The sequence below is a fragment of the Rattus norvegicus genome, chromosome 13 (assembly GCF_021556685.1).
Source record: "Rattus norvegicus strain SHRSP/BbbUtx chromosome 13, alternate assembly SHRSP_T2T, whole genome shotgun sequence".
NCBI classification, from domain to species: Eukaryota; Metazoa; Chordata; class Mammalia; order Rodentia; family Muridae; genus Rattus; species Rattus norvegicus.
In genome coordinates this window covers 79,756,206-79,774,668 of record NC_141546.1, presented here as the reverse complement: position 1 = coordinate 79,774,668, position 18,463 = coordinate 79,756,206, and the positions used below count along the sequence as shown (strand labels likewise).

At 42.9% G+C, this 18,463-nt stretch overlaps 1 long non-coding RNA gene across 3 annotated transcripts in view; it reads left to right on the top strand.

Moving 5' to 3' along the window:
* The window catches only part of LOC102546371 (uncharacterized), an 82,510-nt gene that overhangs the window by 54,783 nt on the left and 9,264 nt on the right, over positions 1 to 18,463 (top strand). For 2 of the 3 annotated variants that reach the window (XR_015635584.1, XR_015635582.1), the window contains exons 2-3: positions 13,405 to 13,535; positions 15,463 to 15,563. The exons of the other annotated variant lie outside the window; for it this stretch is intronic. This is a non-coding gene — a long non-coding RNA (uncharacterized LOC102546371). The remainder of the gene's footprint in view (positions 1 to 13,404; positions 13,536 to 15,462; positions 15,564 to 18,463) is intronic. 3 annotated transcript variants of the gene reach the window in all.

Sequence of the window (18,463 nt, the reverse complement as noted above, 5' to 3'; positions counted from 1 at the left end):
AAAGAATGCTGAAAAGAAGAAATGTGCTGTTAAGCAAATGTGCTCTGGAGAGACAGCCAAGGGCACATGAGGACAGTCTTTGGAGAGATTAGGCATTCGACTCATGGATACACTCCCTCATGTTGGAAGAAGCCAGAAATAGTGAAGGGCTGCCTTATCAAAGTATATGTGGGAAACTATTGTCTCTCCGAGTGACTCTCCTTGGTATACACAGATGGCCTATGCTGTCTTGGAGGATTATACCCAGGAACATCTTAGTCTGAAATTGAACAGAGGATGGACAAAATGAAAAAGTATTTTCAGATTCTCTTAATTAATGATAAATTCTGCAGCTGCATAGATGTGCCAGCCGTCAGGAATGACTCACTGGATAGAGCCCTGGGCCCAGGGCTAGGGGTGATAATGCAGCTGCTGAGGGCACAGGCACAGGAGCTGTGGTCCCAGAGGATGGACCTGAGAACCAAAGAGGAGCGCTCAGGGACACTGAAATCCAGAGGGTTTTTTCTTGCTTAGTTTTGGATGTGTGTTACACCGGAGCACCCCTTAATTCCGTCCATTTTCTCCCTTCTGGGGTGAAAACATGTATGTTTTACCCGTGTGTTTTAGAGACAGGAAACTTATTTTCTGGTTAATTCAGTCCATCATAGGAAAATGATCTCTCTGCTCAAGATGGAGTATTCTCAGAGTGTTGCCTATATGTGACTTAGATGACCTAGGTGGTTAGAGGGAGGGCTTTTGAGAGGTAATCTACATCACATTTTGCATTTCAACTTGTGGGGATTTAAAACGTTTTGATCACACTGGCTAGTTTGACATTAACTTGACACAAGTTGGAGTCAGCTAACAAAACGAAACCTCAACTGAGAAAAACGCCTCCACAGGTCCGTCTGTAGGGCACTTTCTTAGTTAGTCACCAACGGAGTAGGGCCCAGCCCCTTGTGAGTCATCGCTAAGCTGGAGTTAAGTTCATGGGGTCTGGGTGACACAGATTTCATTTTACTGGAACAGAGGTGCTATGATGGCTTTAAGTTGAAGCAGAGGAAACAAAGACAATTCCTTTAAGGATCTCCACTCTGAAGAGGAAGAGATACAGAGTAGAGAAATCACTGGAGCAGCAGTTCTCAAGCTTCCTGTCGCCGTGTTCTTTTAATGTAGCTCCTCCTGATGTGGCAACCCTTTAGTTCCTCCTGTTGCGGTGAACCCCAAACATAAACTCTTTTGTTACTACTTCATAGCAGTAGTTTCCCTACCGTTGTGGATTGTAGTGTAAATATCTGATATGCAGGGTACCTAGAGGCTACCCCACAAAGAGGTCGAGACCCACAGGCTGAGAACCACTGCGCTGGAGTGTAACCATTTAAGGATGGGTTAATCATAGGAAAGTTTTAAACAACATTTTAATGATGTAGCCATAAAGACAAAGACATGTTAAAAATAAGCTAGTGTGTGTATGTGTGAGTGTGTGTGTGTGTGTGTGTGTGTGTGTGTGTGTGTGTGTGTATGTTTGTTTCATTCTCTTATCCAAGATAGCTTCTGGGCAGGTGGGCATGCATGCGACCCGCCAGGAGCCAAAGCAGTGAAGCAAAAACTCCTGCTCTCGCTCTCTCGCTACATTGTAAAGATATTTATTATACTCTTTCCCTCACTTTGTATACTTGTTGCTTGCTATGAGGTCTTTCTGAATCCCAGGGAGGGGTTGCAGAGAAGTGAAATTTTCAGTGCCCAAACTGAAATAACCCCAAGTGAATTCAGAGGATCGGGTCTTCTAGCATTAAAAGAGGTCCTTGCATTTTGAGAGGTTTGACTCCACTTCTTGTAGGTGAGTGACATTGAGAGACAGCCCTGCATTCTTACAACTGTGCATAACTACCCTCACTCCTGAAGAATCTGCAATGGAATCCTGGGTGTCCTAGGGTGTTTTTTCGGGGGTGAGACATCAGGGCGACTCCTATGGAGGAAAACATCTAAGTGGGGCTGACCTACAGTTCAGAGGTTTGATGCTATTGTCACGGTGGGGAGCATGGCAGCACCCAGGCAGACATGATGTTGGAGAAGCAGCTGAGAGCTCTACATCTGGATCAGCAGACCGTGGGAAGAGAGAGTGACAATGGGCCTGGCTTGAGCATCTGAAACCTCAAAGCCCAGCTCCAATGACACATGTCTTCCCTCAAGGCCACACCTCCTAATTGTGCCACTCCCTCTGAGCCTATGGGGGGGGCATTTTTGTTCAAACTGCCACAGTGAGGGATACCTTTGTCCCTCTGTGCCTCCCTTTTCCTTACTACAGCCTTTCCTTCCCTCTTACTGGGAAATATGTAAGCATAAAAAAAAATATTTTTCTGGTCCCCAGCTTCACGTCAGAGAGGAAGAACATGAGTGTCATCTGAATAGTCTAGACAAAGATACCCATGGTTACTGTCAATTTGAATGTAATAGAAATATGTGTGGGTCATGGATAATTTGCACGTTACTCCCTTATGCACATGAAAATACATGTGCGAAAAAGTGGGTTTTGTGAGCCAAGGGACCCTATGATAAATGCACCATTTGCAGCCAACAAGGAAGACAGAACATGTCCCCAGATCTAGCTGTCTCCCTTGGATGGAATCTGGAGAGTTCCTTGGCTGGATCCGTAAGAACCATCTTTATTTGCAATTTTAAATTTGCTAAGGATTGGTTTAACAGTCCTCAAAGATCTCCCTGTGAGTGCCCGTCTATACCTGAAGTCCCCTTGACTTTGTTGCTGGTAGATTACTAACCCTCTCCCTACCCTGGGGCCAGAGGGAGAGCAGCTGCTAGAGCGTGGCTTATGGCTTGCCTAACTTGCCAGAGCACAGATCTCACCAGCTTCTTCCACCTTTCCCCTGGTCCACATCTGCTTACTTTTACCTGTGGTAATTAGGCATCCTTCTCTGCTACTGAACCTCCCCTCTTGTCACAGGCATGCCACCTCAGGGGACATTAGATCATGACATCTTTCCACCTAGTTGAGTAGGAGATTAAGTTTTTCCCAATAGGCTCGTTTTCCTAGAGCTACCCCCACCAGACAGGCCATGCCTTCCAAAACAGAAACGAGAAGCCTAAGTGAAAACTTGCAAGGATGCTAACTTTCTTTAGGACCTAAGCTTTTTATATCTCCACCAATCCTGTCTCAGAGGAAGACGGCATTGTTGCCCCCGAGACTGGCAGAGTGCATGCACTCATTGCTCATTTACGATTGTATCCATGAGTCCAACCCAAAAGGCTCTGCAAAGGTTCAGATACGTTGAATAGAGAGCAAACCTAAACACCACGCTCACAGTCTCTTGAATCACACTGCAGCCATACTCCAGTGTGCCGCCAACTGTGGACAGTAGTATTTGCAAGGATAAGAAAGAGTCTGGGTCAAGTAGAGAGAAAGACTGTGGCAGGTTCATGGGTCGTGATCATGACACCATCTGTTATACAGACTGCCTAGATAATGCAGTCCATCTAGAAGAGGCTGAGGCTGCCGTGGGAAGGCCTTGGGAGACTTTCAGTTTGGGAGACAGCAATATCTTGAGCTGCCAGCGGGAACTCTGGGCAATGCTTTGGTTGTCGTTAGGTTGTTGTGGTTATACAGACTGCCTAGATAATGCAGTCCGTCTAGAAGAGGCTGAGGCTGCCGTGGGAAGGCCTTGGGAGAATTTCAGCTTGGGAGACAGCAATATCTTGAGCTGCCAGCGGGAACTCTGGGCAATGCTTTGGTTGTCGTTAGGTTTAGGATTGTTAAAGTCACATTTTATCCAGCTGTCTTTGAGGGTGACCAGACCTCACAAAGCCAACAGTCCCTAACTGGGTGTTGTCTGGCATTGCAGAATGCCAGAGAAAACTGTTCAGCTTCCTTGACTTGAATATTCTCAGAACCAGGCAAGGATCTTTGTATCCTCCTCTCTTCACAGCTTTTAATTCGTTTAGCAGTGGTTTGCAAACCAAGTTCTACGGGGCAATCAATGTTCCATGCCCTAACTAGTGGTTATGTGCTAATGCATTCTGCCACTAAAACAGAATAAAGGAAGTTATGTTTCAATTCGCAGAGAAAACACAGTTGCAAAGTGGCCCTATAAGGGACGCTTCCATAAGTGTTTGCAGCCCTTTAACATCCAAGTGAACGATTAATTCATAAAAATAAAAAAACAGGACATATTAATTAAAATGACTAAAAATATGCCTCTTAGCTAAAGCCAACATTCATGTGGGCAATTCAGTCCATTGCTGTCTGGCTTTAGCTTTGCCATTCATGAAATGTGCATGTAAAAGTACTTAGCATTGAATAATTTTCTTAAATGATATAATTTAGAAAATATTTTAGTAGTAATTTGTACATGTTACACACTCAAAAATAACCCCGTTTTAATCAATATGGATACTTCAGGAGTATAAGGCAAGAAAAAGAAATAAGAGAGATTCAAATAGGAAAGAGTCAATTACCTGTGTACAGGCAAAATAATACTGTACTTACAGTTCTATAAACTCATTAAGAAACTCTTAGTTCTGATCAATACATTCAGCACACAAAAGTCAATAATGGGCCAGCAAGATGGCTTAGCAGGTAGAGGTGCTTGCCACCAAGCATAACCTGAGCTTGATCCCTGTTCTCATGGAGAGGAAGGAAAGAATTAGCTCTTGGAAGTTATCCTCTGACCTCCACATGTACCCTGGCATTGCCCTATAAACAGACAAACACACAAACAAATAAATACAGTGGTAATTTAAAAGCCCTCAGCTTTTCTACATACCATTAGCAGATGTGCTGAGAAAGAAATCATGGGGAAAGTCTCACTCATGGTAGCCACAAAGAAAAACAAGCAAGGAAACAAAACTCTCCTGAAGAAATCTAACAAAGGAGGTGGAAGATCTCTACAATGGAGGACCTCTACGTAGAAAGATGTGCTATGCTCCTGGAGCAGCAGAATTAACATTGTGAAATGCCTATTCCTCAGCAAAGTTCCAACAGCATTCTTCACAGAAAGAGAAAACAATCCTAAAGTTCACATAGAAGCACAAAGACTCCAAATAACCAAATCTATCGAGAGAAAAACAGCAAGCCAACCAACCAATCAGCTTTCGTTTAATCAAGGTTTTACTGCTGTGAACAGACACTATGACTAAGGCAACTCCTTTGAGGACAACATTTAATTGAGGCTGGCTTACAGGTTCAGAGGTTCAGTCCATTTTCATCAAGGTAGGAGCATGGCAGCATCAAGTAGGCTTGGTGCAGGAGGAGCTGGGAGTTCTACCTCTTGTTTCTAAAGCAGCTAGAAGAATACTGACTCCCACATGGTTAGAAGGAGGGTCTCATTGCCTATCCTCCATTGACATATTTCCTCCAAAAAGGCCATACCTACTCCAACAAGGCCACAACTCCTGATAGTGCCACTCCCTGGGCCAAACATATTCCAACTACCACACCAACCAACCAACCAACCAACCAACCAACCAACCAACCAACCAGCAAACAAACAAAAAGCCTGCATTGGGGGTATCACAATACCTAATTTCAAACTATACTGTTTATCTTTATTAACAGAAGCATTATGATACTGATAGAAAAACAGACGTATTGAGTAACTCCATGAGCATAGCACTTCTTTCTATGTAGAGGTCCTTCACTGTGGAGAGCCATCATCTCCTTTGTTAGATTTCTATTTGTTTTCTCCATTTGTTTTCTTGTTTCTAGTTTTAGTTTGTGGCTATTGTAGCAATTTGATTTTCAACCAAAGGGGAAAAACAAACAAACAAACAAACAAACAAACAAACAAACTACACTGGGAACAGAAACACAAATGGTGTTGAGGAAAACGAGGTATCTGCATGTAGAAGGGAAACATTAGATTCCTGTCTCTTACCCCACCAAAAAATGTATCAAAGACTTAAGGCAAAGCCCAGAGCTTTGAATTGAGACACAGTTGTGAGCAGCAACCCAATGCTGGGCATGTGGGAGACAAAGTTTTTCTGCCCTGCATGTTCAATCAGTGTAGGTCTGGGCAAGTGACTCAGGTCTCATAAGGGAGGCAGTCTGAGAAATAAAGGTATCTATGGCCATCTCTCCATACTCCATTGAGCTGCTCAGGCCCAAGTGACTGATGAAATACACCGTTAATGCCACCTGCTCACGTGGTGTTAAGTTCATGTTCTTTTTTTTTTTTTTCCGGAGCTGGGGACCGAACCCAGGGCCTTGCGCTTCCTAGGCAAGCGCTCTACCACTGAGCTAAATCCCCAACCCCTAAGTTCATGTTCTTAAGCCCCAGTTTCTGCAGCTTTTGATTGCAGAGGAGTTTATAAGCAAGTGTTCACTGGGCCCTGAGTATGAGTCCTATACTTGGCCAGGAGCTTTGAGTGTTAGCTACAAATAAGGAAAACATATATTCAATGGTTCTAACTTTAAAGACATTATAATCTAGCTGCAGAGACTATAGTGGTGCAAATTAATCAAGTTTGGGGAAAATTCAGAATGATGCAAATGTTTTGTAAATAGGTAAAACTGTTGTCTGGATCCATATAGATATAAAGACGTAGAGTATAATACACTCACACATGCAACTCTGTCATACAAATTAGGAAGAATTGGATAAATGAACCAATATGCGTCTGTGGGTTTAAAATTTTCTATTGCAATAACTTCCTATAGTTCAAGCTCATTTTCAAAAAAAATTTCAAATAGTCTATTTCTGCAACTCTCTTTGAAAAGACTCTCTTTTACAAAATACAATATTTCTCTGAAATATTTGTTCTCAAGGCCTTTCAAAACCACAACAGAAGTGGTTATTACAATTGCAGAAAGTTTGAGTATACTGTGATAAATGTCCTCAGTTTCTAACCTGAGCATGCATGAGGCCCTGGCTACTTGTCTCTCACAGGCTGCCATTCTCCCAACACCTTGCTACCTGCTTTGCAATATGCAGTTCAGTCTGGTTCTACCATTCACTCAAAGGCTAGGAGTTTCAACAGTCAGCCCTTTGGTTTCTAATATGCTCAGATGAACTATAATGATCCTGTGGGGGGTCTGAACCTGCTTAGCTCAGGGAGGGGCGTTATTAGGAGGTGTGGCCTTGATGGAGGAAGTGTGTCAATGTGGGTGGTGGGCTTTGAGACCCTCCTCCTAGGTTGCTCAGGCTTCCTTTAGATGAAGATGTAGAACTCTTAGCTCTTCCTGCACCATGCCTGTCTGGACGCTGCCAAGGTCCTGCCTCGATGATGTTGCACTGAACCTCTGAACCTATAAGCCAGCCCAAATTAAATGGTGCCCTTTACAAGAGTTGTCTTGGTCATGGTCTCTCTTCACAGCAATGAAACCCTAACTAACACAGAAGTTGGTGCCAGGGACTAGGGGATTGCAATGATAGGCCCGACCATGCTTTTGTTTGGAGGAATGGGGATTTGAGACTTTGGAAAGCAGTGGAGTGCTTTAAGTGGTGCTTAATGTCTCTCCTAGTAAGAATATGGAAGACTTTGTTGTTAAGAGTGGTTAGAACTGTGGAAGCCTGGCTATAGAGGTTTCAGAGGAGGAGAGTTTTAGCATGTGGCCTGTTTTTGTGATATTTTGGTGAGGAATGTAATTGCTTTTTGCCCTTGTCTGAAGAGTCCGTCTGAGGCTAAAGTGGAGAGACTCAGATTAATTGCACTGACAAAGGAAGTCTCAAAACAACCCAGTTTATACTTTGTGTTGTGGTTTAGTCTCATGAAGAGCATTTTGATGAAGCATGGCAAGCTTAAAAAGAAAAAAATACAAAATATATGATTCAAGTATTGAAGGAGCACAAGAAAAAAGAATAGACCTGAATCTTATGTTCTAGGAAATAAACAAATTGAGGGAGTGGTGACTTTGAAAGAAGTTCAGACATGGTATTACACATCTTTAATCCCAGGAGACAGCCCAGCAGATGTCTAAGTTCAATGTCAACCTACAGAGCAAGTTTTAGGACAGACAAGCTTAGGCATTAAAGGAGTTGGAAAACAGAAGGCTAGTGATAATGTAATAGAACAAGGGAACCATGTTTTAACCACAGCAAGGAGCAGAAGTCAGCAGCTTTGACCATGCGACTCTGGCTTTAGAATCAAGAGTAGAAAGAGAATGCTGGGACACTTGATGCTGGTCAGCCGGAGCTAAGAAATTAGTGGTTTTTAAGAAGAGACCAGCATCACTGAGGCAAAATCTTCTGGGAAATATTTTCTGAGAGTACAAAGAAGTAGCCATGGTTGTATTCTGTGCTTAGACTTGGTAATATGTAATAATCGTCAGGTAGTACTGCTTTTTTGAAGTCATGAAGGGGTCATGGAGAGCACCTGAAAGTTGGCACTGTGAGAGGCCATGGAAAGCCACTGGTGAAGGTGCACACCCAGTTGCAGTTGACGGCCCAGAACTGAAAGGGTCATGCAAAGAAGTTCAGGCTTAGCACCATGAAGAGGGCCTATGAGAGGCTGTTGTTGAAGCCTAGTTCCAGTGGAAGATCCCAGGGTACTGGAGATGCCAGTGTCGTGGGATGATCACCAAGAACAGCAGCAACAGTGGAGCAGAGTCAACCAAAACCGAGAGTGTTACAGAGAGCAGAACTGGAGAAGTGACCCAAGCTCTTTTGAGAATCCCAGACGTTCATGTGTGCCTATCAGATATCGGAACAAGAAGCTGTACCATTGAAGTTGACTTGGGTATCCCAAGATGTTAAAATTGCCAGAGCCATGGGACACCTGCCAAGAAAAGCTGCTAAGGGGGTGGGACCAGCCCAGGAGAGAGAGAAGTCTTTTGCAGTCAACAAAGATGAAAGGAGTTGGAGAAATGAAGATTGTAAACCAGACATGGAGATGCAGAGTTCGGAATTCACCCAGCTGGTTTTTTTGGTCTTGTTTTGGTTCTAGCATTTCCTCACTATAACATTTTGGGATAGTAATTTATATACTGCGATGTTGGAGGTGTGGGATCTGTTTTTTTATTCTTGATTTTATAGGCGATCACAGTGAAGTGATTAGATGAACATCAGAATAGACTTTGAAATTTGGACTTCTAACATTTTGGGGATGGTTATAAACTATGAGGACTTTCGAAGTTGAACTAAATGTTTTAGCATTATTCTATGCTTTGGTATGTGTCCCTTATGTGTTTGAACAAACCTACAGGGACCATGGAGTGGAATGTGGTGGTTTGACTATGCTTGGCCCAGGGATTAGGAGATGTGGCCTTGTTGGAGTGGGTATGGCCTTGTTGGAGAAAGTTTGTCACTGTGTAAGTGGGCTTTGAGGTCTCCTAGTGCTCAAACTCTACCCAGTACTGAAGAGACCTCCTCCTTGCTGAAGACAGTCTCTTCATGGTTGTCTTCAGATCAAGATGTAAAGGTCTTGGCTCCTTCAGCACCATGCCTGCCTGCACACTGTCATTTTCTTGCTTTGTTGATAATGGACTGGACCTCTGAACCTGTACGCCAGTCCCAATTAAATGTTATCATTTATAAGTGTTTCCTGACTCATGGTATTTCTTTATAGCAATGGAAACCCTAAGTAAGTCAGATCCTATTGGTGATTTCATATCACTTCCTGGCATATATACTCCAAACATATTTGACTATTGGAACGAATTGGAAGCAAAGTGAGAGAGCAGGAGGGGAGTCCATTGTGACACTCTGGACTCATATTGGACAGCCCCTTACATTTCTTTATTGTGCATGTAGTAAGACAGTTTCCTGCTAATTAATAGGAATTTTGATTTAAGGGTTTAAGGCTATGTTTTAGGACAAATATTCAGGACAAATTCTTCAGTTGAATACGCTTGAAAGACAAGTTGCTTAATTTATTGTTTCTTTTCTTGCCTTCTTTGAGTAATTAAATTTAGATGACTTGTAATCCTGATTAGGGGTAAGCTGTTTGTACTTGAAAATACCATGCTGGTTTTCATAAGACATATTTGTGTTCTGTTGTAGTGATTATAGCACAAACCAAGACTGAAAAGTCAGATCAGGGTTGGAAGCAGTTAGCAGATGCAGGTGGACTTTGTTGTAACTATGGCCCAGCAATGACTTAAGGACAAAGGACAAGGTGGCATCCCAAGGCTGCACACAGGGCATCTTAGGAGGTCTCTGGCTGTAATACTTTAAAACTATTTTCACAAACAGTATTTTGGTAAACTAAGCTCCAATACCCATCTTCTAAGGATATCAGAGGAAGTTTAGGGGATTGGGTAAAAAGTTAAGTTTTGCCTTCAATAACTTCAAAGGAGCCTTTGAAAATTCTGATCATAATGATTCAGGTTAATAGCCTAAGGTACAATTAGTGCTACAAGAAAGTGGAGAATTCTATCAAGATTTAATGTATCTGATACCCAAATCAAAAAACCCACTATACTCAGTAATTTAATATAAGTGAGACAGATACTGTTTATGAGTATAGACATATACAGGAAGCTAGAGGAGACTCATGAATGCTTTTGAGTCATGTAAACAAATTTAATTAGGACATCTGATAGGCCAAATGCAGTTTTAATGAGGACATGATGTTTACAATCAGAAATTCAGCATTTTAAATGTGATAACCCTGAGGATGAGGTAATGTGAGCTAAGCTAAGACTCTGGCTTTGTCTCACTTGTAGTTCCCCAGCTAATGCTTGCATCCTCCGATTAGATATGCTACTTGCACCATCTGTATCTTCATTGCTTGCATATGTAGCCCGATGGAACGAGCCAGCCATGGCTGAATCGATGGTTCCAGTGGAGACTAGAGAAGGTGTTCTTTTCATATTGCCAGAGCCATTATGGATTTTCTAGTCAATGTGTCCAACCAACATGCCTTAACTGATATAGTCTGTAAATTCACGGTGGTGGGAATTTGGAAGGACTATTAATTTTTGGCAAAATGGTATTGCTAGTTCAAAGGCATGGGAAAGCATGGATTTTAGTTTCAGAAGGCATGAGTTTGAGTCTTGGCCTCATTTCATACAACTTTGTAAACTCGAGCACCACGATTCCTGGGTATCTAATTTAGTCAAAAGATAAGTTGACAACAGACACCACACAAGTCTGTGGAAGAATTATATAACTATTGTGTTCAACTCACTGGTAATAATCATGCACAGGGCAGATTGTACAGGGAACAAATTAGCATTTGGGAAGGGAGAGAAGCTTGCATTGGACTCTCAGTTTTAGTGCATATTTGGTAGATGAAAAAAGTCACAAGTGAGCAAAATGTATGTTTTAACCAAACTCAATAAAAACCATCTATTGACAGCTATTCAAATTCTTTCCTGATTCCCAATTTCTCCATTTAACCTTCCCCTCATCAAGTGTATATGATTGGTAAAAGTATTATCTTTTAGTGCCCCCGATTATCTCTTCGGTCTTCCTAAGCAGATTGTGAGCTGTTTGAGTCTCAAAAAACAACCTCATTCCATGACGTCCCTACTGCAGACGATATTGTGGTGTCCTCTCAAGATGTTTTAAATAAATATGTATTGATCAGTTGGCTGGAACTTTGCCTTTCAATAGGAAGCATTATGGGGTAGTTGATCTGGTGGAACGTAATGTGTTGTTGTGTGCAATTTGGATAAATACAATGACACCAATGTTGCCTCATTAGTTTTGGAAGTGTACGCTGAAAAATGCTTTGTAAAATTACCTGTATTATGAAGTCTTTGCATTTTTAAAATTATCTTTCATGATGTCAGGTTTTGGGTTTTACCAAACAGTATTAGGATATTGTCTTCAGTTAAGAACTTCTACTAAGACACGTTAAGGGCTAATGAGATAGTTCAGCTAGTAAAGGCACTTGGTGCCAAGTACAATGGCCTGAGGACCTTCATGGTGGAAGAAGAGAACCAACTCCCAGAGTCCTCTGGTCTCTGTTACACACATGGTGTACACACACTTACACACATACATTGTGTAAAATGAATAAAAATAAGTGATTATCGAAACAAATATTTAATATTCTACAATACATTGAACCTAAAGTCTGCTGAAAGGCTTGATTTTTATTTGAAAGTCTGCTTTCCTTTGCAACACTTTGGGGTATTTGTTTCATGCCTATCCAGTACCATATCGTTAGGTATTAGTTCAATGGGTGTTAAAGAGCACATATTAGGAACTGTGTAGACTATCATGGGTGCAAAGGTAAGTCTGACACGATATCCCTCCACAGGAAACTCCCTGTCTGGGGATTAGACTTGAAAGATGTAAGCAAGAATGGAGAGAGAAGACAGAGCTGTTGCCATAGTCTGGGGCAAAGAATAGGCCCTGCTTGCCATTTTCCTCAATTCCGCAGACTCTCATTGCTCATTCTTTAAACATTTGTGAGTTAATGAATACCCACTCTATTCTGTGTGCTGGGTGCAAAGGGACCCACAAAGAGAACATTTAATTCTTCTCCAAACAGGAAAATGAAGAGACACGACAGAGCTGATATAACCAGATGTTTGCACAGGCGAGGGACTATTAATTTGCCTCGGGAACCAGGAAATGTAGCTCTGAGACTCATACTGAAAAAGTGTGAGTGGAGAGGCACCCAGGCGTGAAGATTAGCACAGGGGAAGTGTGGCTCCTCCCCCAGCGGGATGGATGGATTTCTTGGAGATGAGGAGCCAGGGATACAATAAAAGATAATACAGAGCTCCATTGCAGGTAAAGACCGTAACTACTGGCCCTGCAGCATCCGGACACACACAGATGCATACAGAGTGCACTCGAGAGGATTCCAGGGCAAGGTGGGGTTCAGGTAGTGTGAGGAGGTTAAGTGTGGGTCTGTGAAAAGGTAGAAGATGAATAGCTCCTTTTTTCCCCTTTGATCCCTGCTTATAAAAACTATAAAGGAACAGAAGGTATCACTGGGAACATGAGGATAGAAACAACAGTGTGAAGTTATAGAGGAAATGAAAACAAATAATGAGGATGAGAAATAGTAGATTGATAAAGTGTCTATACTCCAGAGTCTAACAACTAAAGTGATTGATTCATTCTCTCTCTCTCTCTCTCTCTCTCTGTGTGTGTGTGTGTGTGTGTGTGTGTGTGTGTGTGTGCGTATGTGTGTGTCCAGAGAAAAACTACTGGCTCTTAAGTTTCAAATGAGCTTTAAAGCTGAATCGATTTGATTTCATATGGCTGTGCCAGCAGCGAGGAGAGATACAGTAACACAAGATGCCCATGGTATGACCTAAAGAAGGGAGCATGGCAGTCTATAGTGCAGAAAAGGACTCAGTATAATATTGTGCCCTGTACTCATCCAGGCCAAGTTTGAGGTCTGTCCCATGTGTATGGTATATATTCCTAAAGAAGCTGATTCTTTGTTTCCTTATTATAAAACAGAGTGATGGTAGCTACCTTTCATGTCTATGATGAGTTCAGGTGAGATTCCTTTATGTACAAAAGCAATCAGTTACCATCATCATTATCATTTGTTATGTATTTCCAGAGCCATGGGAGAAAGACCTACTCTGATTTCACTGATGCCAGTGTGGACAAAGCTGCCCATGACCTCAGGGGAACTTCATCAATGGCCATAGAGAATGGCCCCATGGGAAAGGACTTTAAGGTTACACTATTGTAAGTTTCCTTGCCTTTTCTTACTTAGTGAGAGAACTGTTCACAGTGTCTAATAGAACAGGAGTGTGTTATTTCCCTTCTTTAGGTTCTTTTGCTGAAAATTAAAGGTAATAAATTTACATGTCTAGAATCCATTATAGCTACCAAATACAAGCCATCAATGTGGTTTATGATGTAGGTAGCCTGTGTGCTCAAGATAAGCTCAAGGAGACATCATGGAACAAGAATGGATAGAGCTTTGATTGACAGAACAGCACATTTCCGCCAAAGGACTGAATGTCCTGAGGTCTCATCAGCTAAGAAGACGGTAGAGTCTATTGAGCACATGGATTCCCTAGGCAGAAAGATTCCCAGAGCGTACACTGCAAAGCTGAACAAGGCCATGAGTCTGTGCAGAGGGCCCAGGAGTCAGGCAAAGGCAATCACTGTATTCATTTCATTCTGCTTGTCTGGGTCACACTGAGTCTCTCATTTCTTATCAGAAATCATTTTAGAAGGCAGACAATCAGAGAACCACCACTGAAGATGTTGAATTGCTCCAGTATTGATGTGCTAGGCAAGGTCTGGGTGAATGAGAAACACTAGGGGAGTATCCCTCTGGTTTGCAGACCACCCAGCTGGCTCTGTAAACCTCAAGCAACATTCTCCTAATAACCTCACCATACCAGCTTCGTCTCTGTCTCTGTCTCTGTCTCTGTTTCTCTCTCTGTTTCTCTCTCTCTCTCTCTCTCTCTCTCTCTCTCTCTCTCTGGAAAACATTTACAGTATTAAAATAAGCGTGTCAATCATTTTTTCCTATTGCATGTTCAGCCATGGAACTACAAAGCAGTTTCAAACAGTACCACTCTCTCTTCCCAGAGGAAACCTTCAGCTTCAAACTGGAAACAGATAAGCTTTGAGAACCACTTGGCTTACGTTCAAGTCAACTCACACTAGTGTGTGAGTTTGGGCAGGTTACCTCCTGCTTCAAGGATCTGGGAGTTTGCTTTTGAACTGGCACTATGCCTACCTTTCTGTAGATGCTATGATAGATGGGAGGGCAGCTAGGTCATGGGGCACAAACATCTATAACGCATGTGCTCCCTTCTCCTGCCACTAACTAAACCACCAGATAGGGACTTGACAGGTTATATTATCCTTTAAGGTATGTATGTATGTGTTATGCATTTGTATATACATGCATTTACCTGTGTGTGTATATATGTATGTATGTATGTATGTGTGTGTGTGTGTATGTATGTATTTATTTATTTTTGAAACAAGTATATAGCCTAGGCTGTCTTCAAACTTGTCTTCAAACTCATCTCTGAGCCTCCTGAGTTCGAGGTTACAGACGTGTGCCCGCACTCCTGGCTGTATGGACATGTGTGTTCCTACTTGGAGTATTTACAGAGCATTTGCATGCTAGATCTGTTCCTGTGTTTTGAGTAACTCATTTCCCTGAGAGCTGGAGGCAGGAGGCAAGAGGTTGGCGAGTACCCCCGCCCCCAGCCCGCTCAAGCAACTCAGTTACTGGCCCTTCTTCCTTTGCCGGTTGGGCTGTTGTTACCCATCTACCTGCTTGTAGAGACCCTCCTACCTCTGAAACAGCACAAGGTCACCCGTGTGCTTGATGGCCTAGAGCCTTCTGTCATCCAGTAACCTTTCTGAGTTTTAGTCCTTCTTCCCTTGTTTAGAATTTTAAAAAATATTTTTTTCTGCAAGAAATAAAAAGGTGTGCTATGTGTATTTTGGCCCCTTTCAGTTTGAATCAGGAATCACGGAAGTGATTAATGAGTGACATCTTGCTGTGATTCCTTATAAGAGGACACATCCGATTCCGTCGTCAGTTTAGAACACTGTCAGTGTGGGAAGGGCTGAGTGCACTTTTCTGTGTTTTCTAATTTTTTTAACCTCTCTGTTCTTGTACATGATTTTTTTTCTCAAGGTTCGCCCGTGAGAACCTGCCTACCCCTTGTCAAGTCCCCAGCACAGGCCATACCATTTTTACACTTCGAGAGAGTTCCAGTTCCTTCCTCCTGGAAGCCTGTGAGTGGAACCAATCTGCAAGACATGCTCTCTTGTGGTGGGGGGAAAAGACAGGTGTGACACAGGGCGTGTTTGGCTTCCAAGAACATCTTTCCACCCAGTACTAGCTAATGAGCTCACCCGTGAGTCTACCAACAAAGAGGCTCACAGACACAAAACCCTAATGCATTGACTAATGTGGCTCCTGTATAGTGCTGGAGTCTCTAGCCATGAAGCACACTTCAGATGTGACAGGAGGCTGATATGTGGTTGTGGGATGAGCTATGGTTTTGAGTCAGAGATCCCCATGAGAACCCAGACACCTAGCCCAACACTTCGCTTTCAAGAACTTTACTCTTCAGATGTGTGAGGTAAAGTGAGTATTTCCTTTGAGTTAGCAGGGTTGAATAAATCCATGCATGAGGTGTGGGGACAGCACTGGGCATACAGATAGCATGCAGCAATGGTGCCCGTGAGTGTTGATGACTTTGGTAGAACCTGTGGATGAGAGTTTCTCCCTTTTTTTTCATGTTTCTCTGTGCAACATGAAATTCGTAGGCAAATGGATGGAACTAGAAAATATCATCCTGAGTGAGGTAACCCAATCACAAAAGAACACACGTGGTATGCACTCACTGACAAATGGATATTAGCCCAAAAGCTTGGAATACCTAAAAAAAAAAAAAGATTCACAGATCATACGAATCCCAAGAAGGAAGACCAAAATGTGGATGTTTCGTTCCTTCTTAGAAGGGAGAACAAAATACTCACGGGAGGAAATACAGGGACAAAGAGTGGAACAGGGACTGAAGAAAAGGTCATCCAGAGACTGCCCTGCTAATGCCAAGAAGTGCTTGCTGACAGGAGCCAGATATGGGTGTCTCCTGAGAGGCTCTGTCAGAGCCCTACTGATACAGATGAGGATGGTTGCAGCTAACCATTGGACTGAACAAGGGGACTCCAATGGAGGAGTTAGAGAAAAGACTGAAGGAGCCGAAAGGGTTTGCAACACCATAGGAAGAACAACATCAACCAACCAGATCCCACCAGAGCTCCCAGGGACTAAACTGCCAACCAATCAATGAGTATACATGGAGGGACCCATGACTCCATCTATCTATGTAGCAGAGGATGGCATTGTCCAGCACCAATAGGAGGGAAAGCCCTTAGTCCTGTGAAGGCTCGTTTCCCTAATGTAGGGTAATGCCAGGGCATTGAGGTTGGAGTGGGTGGTTGGGAGTGGGAGCACCCTCATAGAGGCAGGGGGAGGGGGAAGGGATATGAGAGAGGGGGAAAGGAGATAAAATTTGAAATGTAAATACATAAAATATCCAAGAAAAAAACCTCAAAGTTCCGGTCTACCAGTCGGGCACACCCCTGTAACTGCAGACACCAGGATGTGGGAGCAGAGGAACCACAAGTTTGAGGGCAGCTCAAATGATGCGTGAGATCCTGTCTTAACAAAACACAACCAAGTGAAACCAAACAGTATTACAAGAAAATAAACAAAGAAGAAGATCCTTTTCCTTCCACAGAGCCAGTATTCCACCAGACTCTGCCAGAATCCCCTTCCTCCAGTCTCCCCAGGCACTCGTTCATACATCTCTGGCGTTATCTCCAACTTCCCCCAAGATACAGACACATCCAGTTAATTTAGATGTCTTCTCACTGTGTATCAACTATCTGTCGGCCATTGTTCCTCCGTCTACAGTCTACTGGGGGATTACCCAATGAAGTTCCATCTCATCTCCACCAAAGGCTGCTCAGATACTCTTTTCAATATGACTTTTAATTCATTAAAAAATGGCATTCAAGGGGTTGGGGATTTAGCTCAGTGGTAGAGCGCTTGCCTAGTAAGCACAAGGTCCTGGGTTCGGTCCCCAGCTCCGAAAAATAGAAAAGAAAAAAAAAATGACATTCAATAATCTAGGATAGTGGTATATGCTTTCCAAATATGTGACAGTCATATTTTCCCACTCACCCATCATTAGCGATTAGCTTTTAAAGGGGTAAAAATGAATGATTATCATTACTTAATAATGCTGGAGAAGAGTAAGAGATGAGCCTCAGAACTGTAGGGCCCCTACAATGCCTTGCCTCTTAATAAAACCGCATGATGGCCAGATTGCGTAGATAATCATTTTCAATGATTGGTTGTTTAGAACCCTGATAGAGCTTCCCAGTAAAAACAATCTAGATTCACGTTCTGACTGTTAGCGTTCACAGTGGTCACTAGGCTCCATCTGCGTGTAAGCTTACAGGTCAGTAGCAGAGGGAAGAGGTTCCTCGTGGTAGGGTCTAGTGCTTAGCAGGGCTCTGTGGCACAACTTCAAGTTAACAGGGCATTTCAGTTTGTTCGCAGTAGTTTGGGATGGGGCTGTTTTATTCTGTGAAAGGATGTATACTCTGTGAGATCTACTCTGTGCCTTCAAGACACAGGAGAATGTTCCGGATGAAGAGAAGGTGGGGACAGCAGACCAAAGGCCCCAGGGAAGGATTTTAGATTTGAAAGAGAGTAGAAAAGTGGTATAAGGAATCAGAGTCTGTCCTCAGAAATTGAACTTGGGTGAAGCAGAGACAGGATTTCTAGTTACTGCCTTAAACGTTGGTTTCTCATTGGCCACATGACAGGCTGAGCATATGTGCTGCTCTCCCCAGGGATGGTGAGAAATGTTGGAAGAGGCAGGTAAATTCTGCATATTTACAGTCCACTGGGCAGCTGGGAAGATGAGAGGGTCTGGGTTTTTATAATCTCATTCTTTCCAGGAGGTAAGCATATAGTTGGTCACCTTTCAGCTGGAACACAGGCCTAGGGCTAAACTGCTTGGCAGCCAGTGACAGCTTTTGTCCCGTAAGATTTAGAATTACTTTTCCTTTGATGGCCAACACAATGTTAATTGTTTTCATTGGGGAAGGAAGAA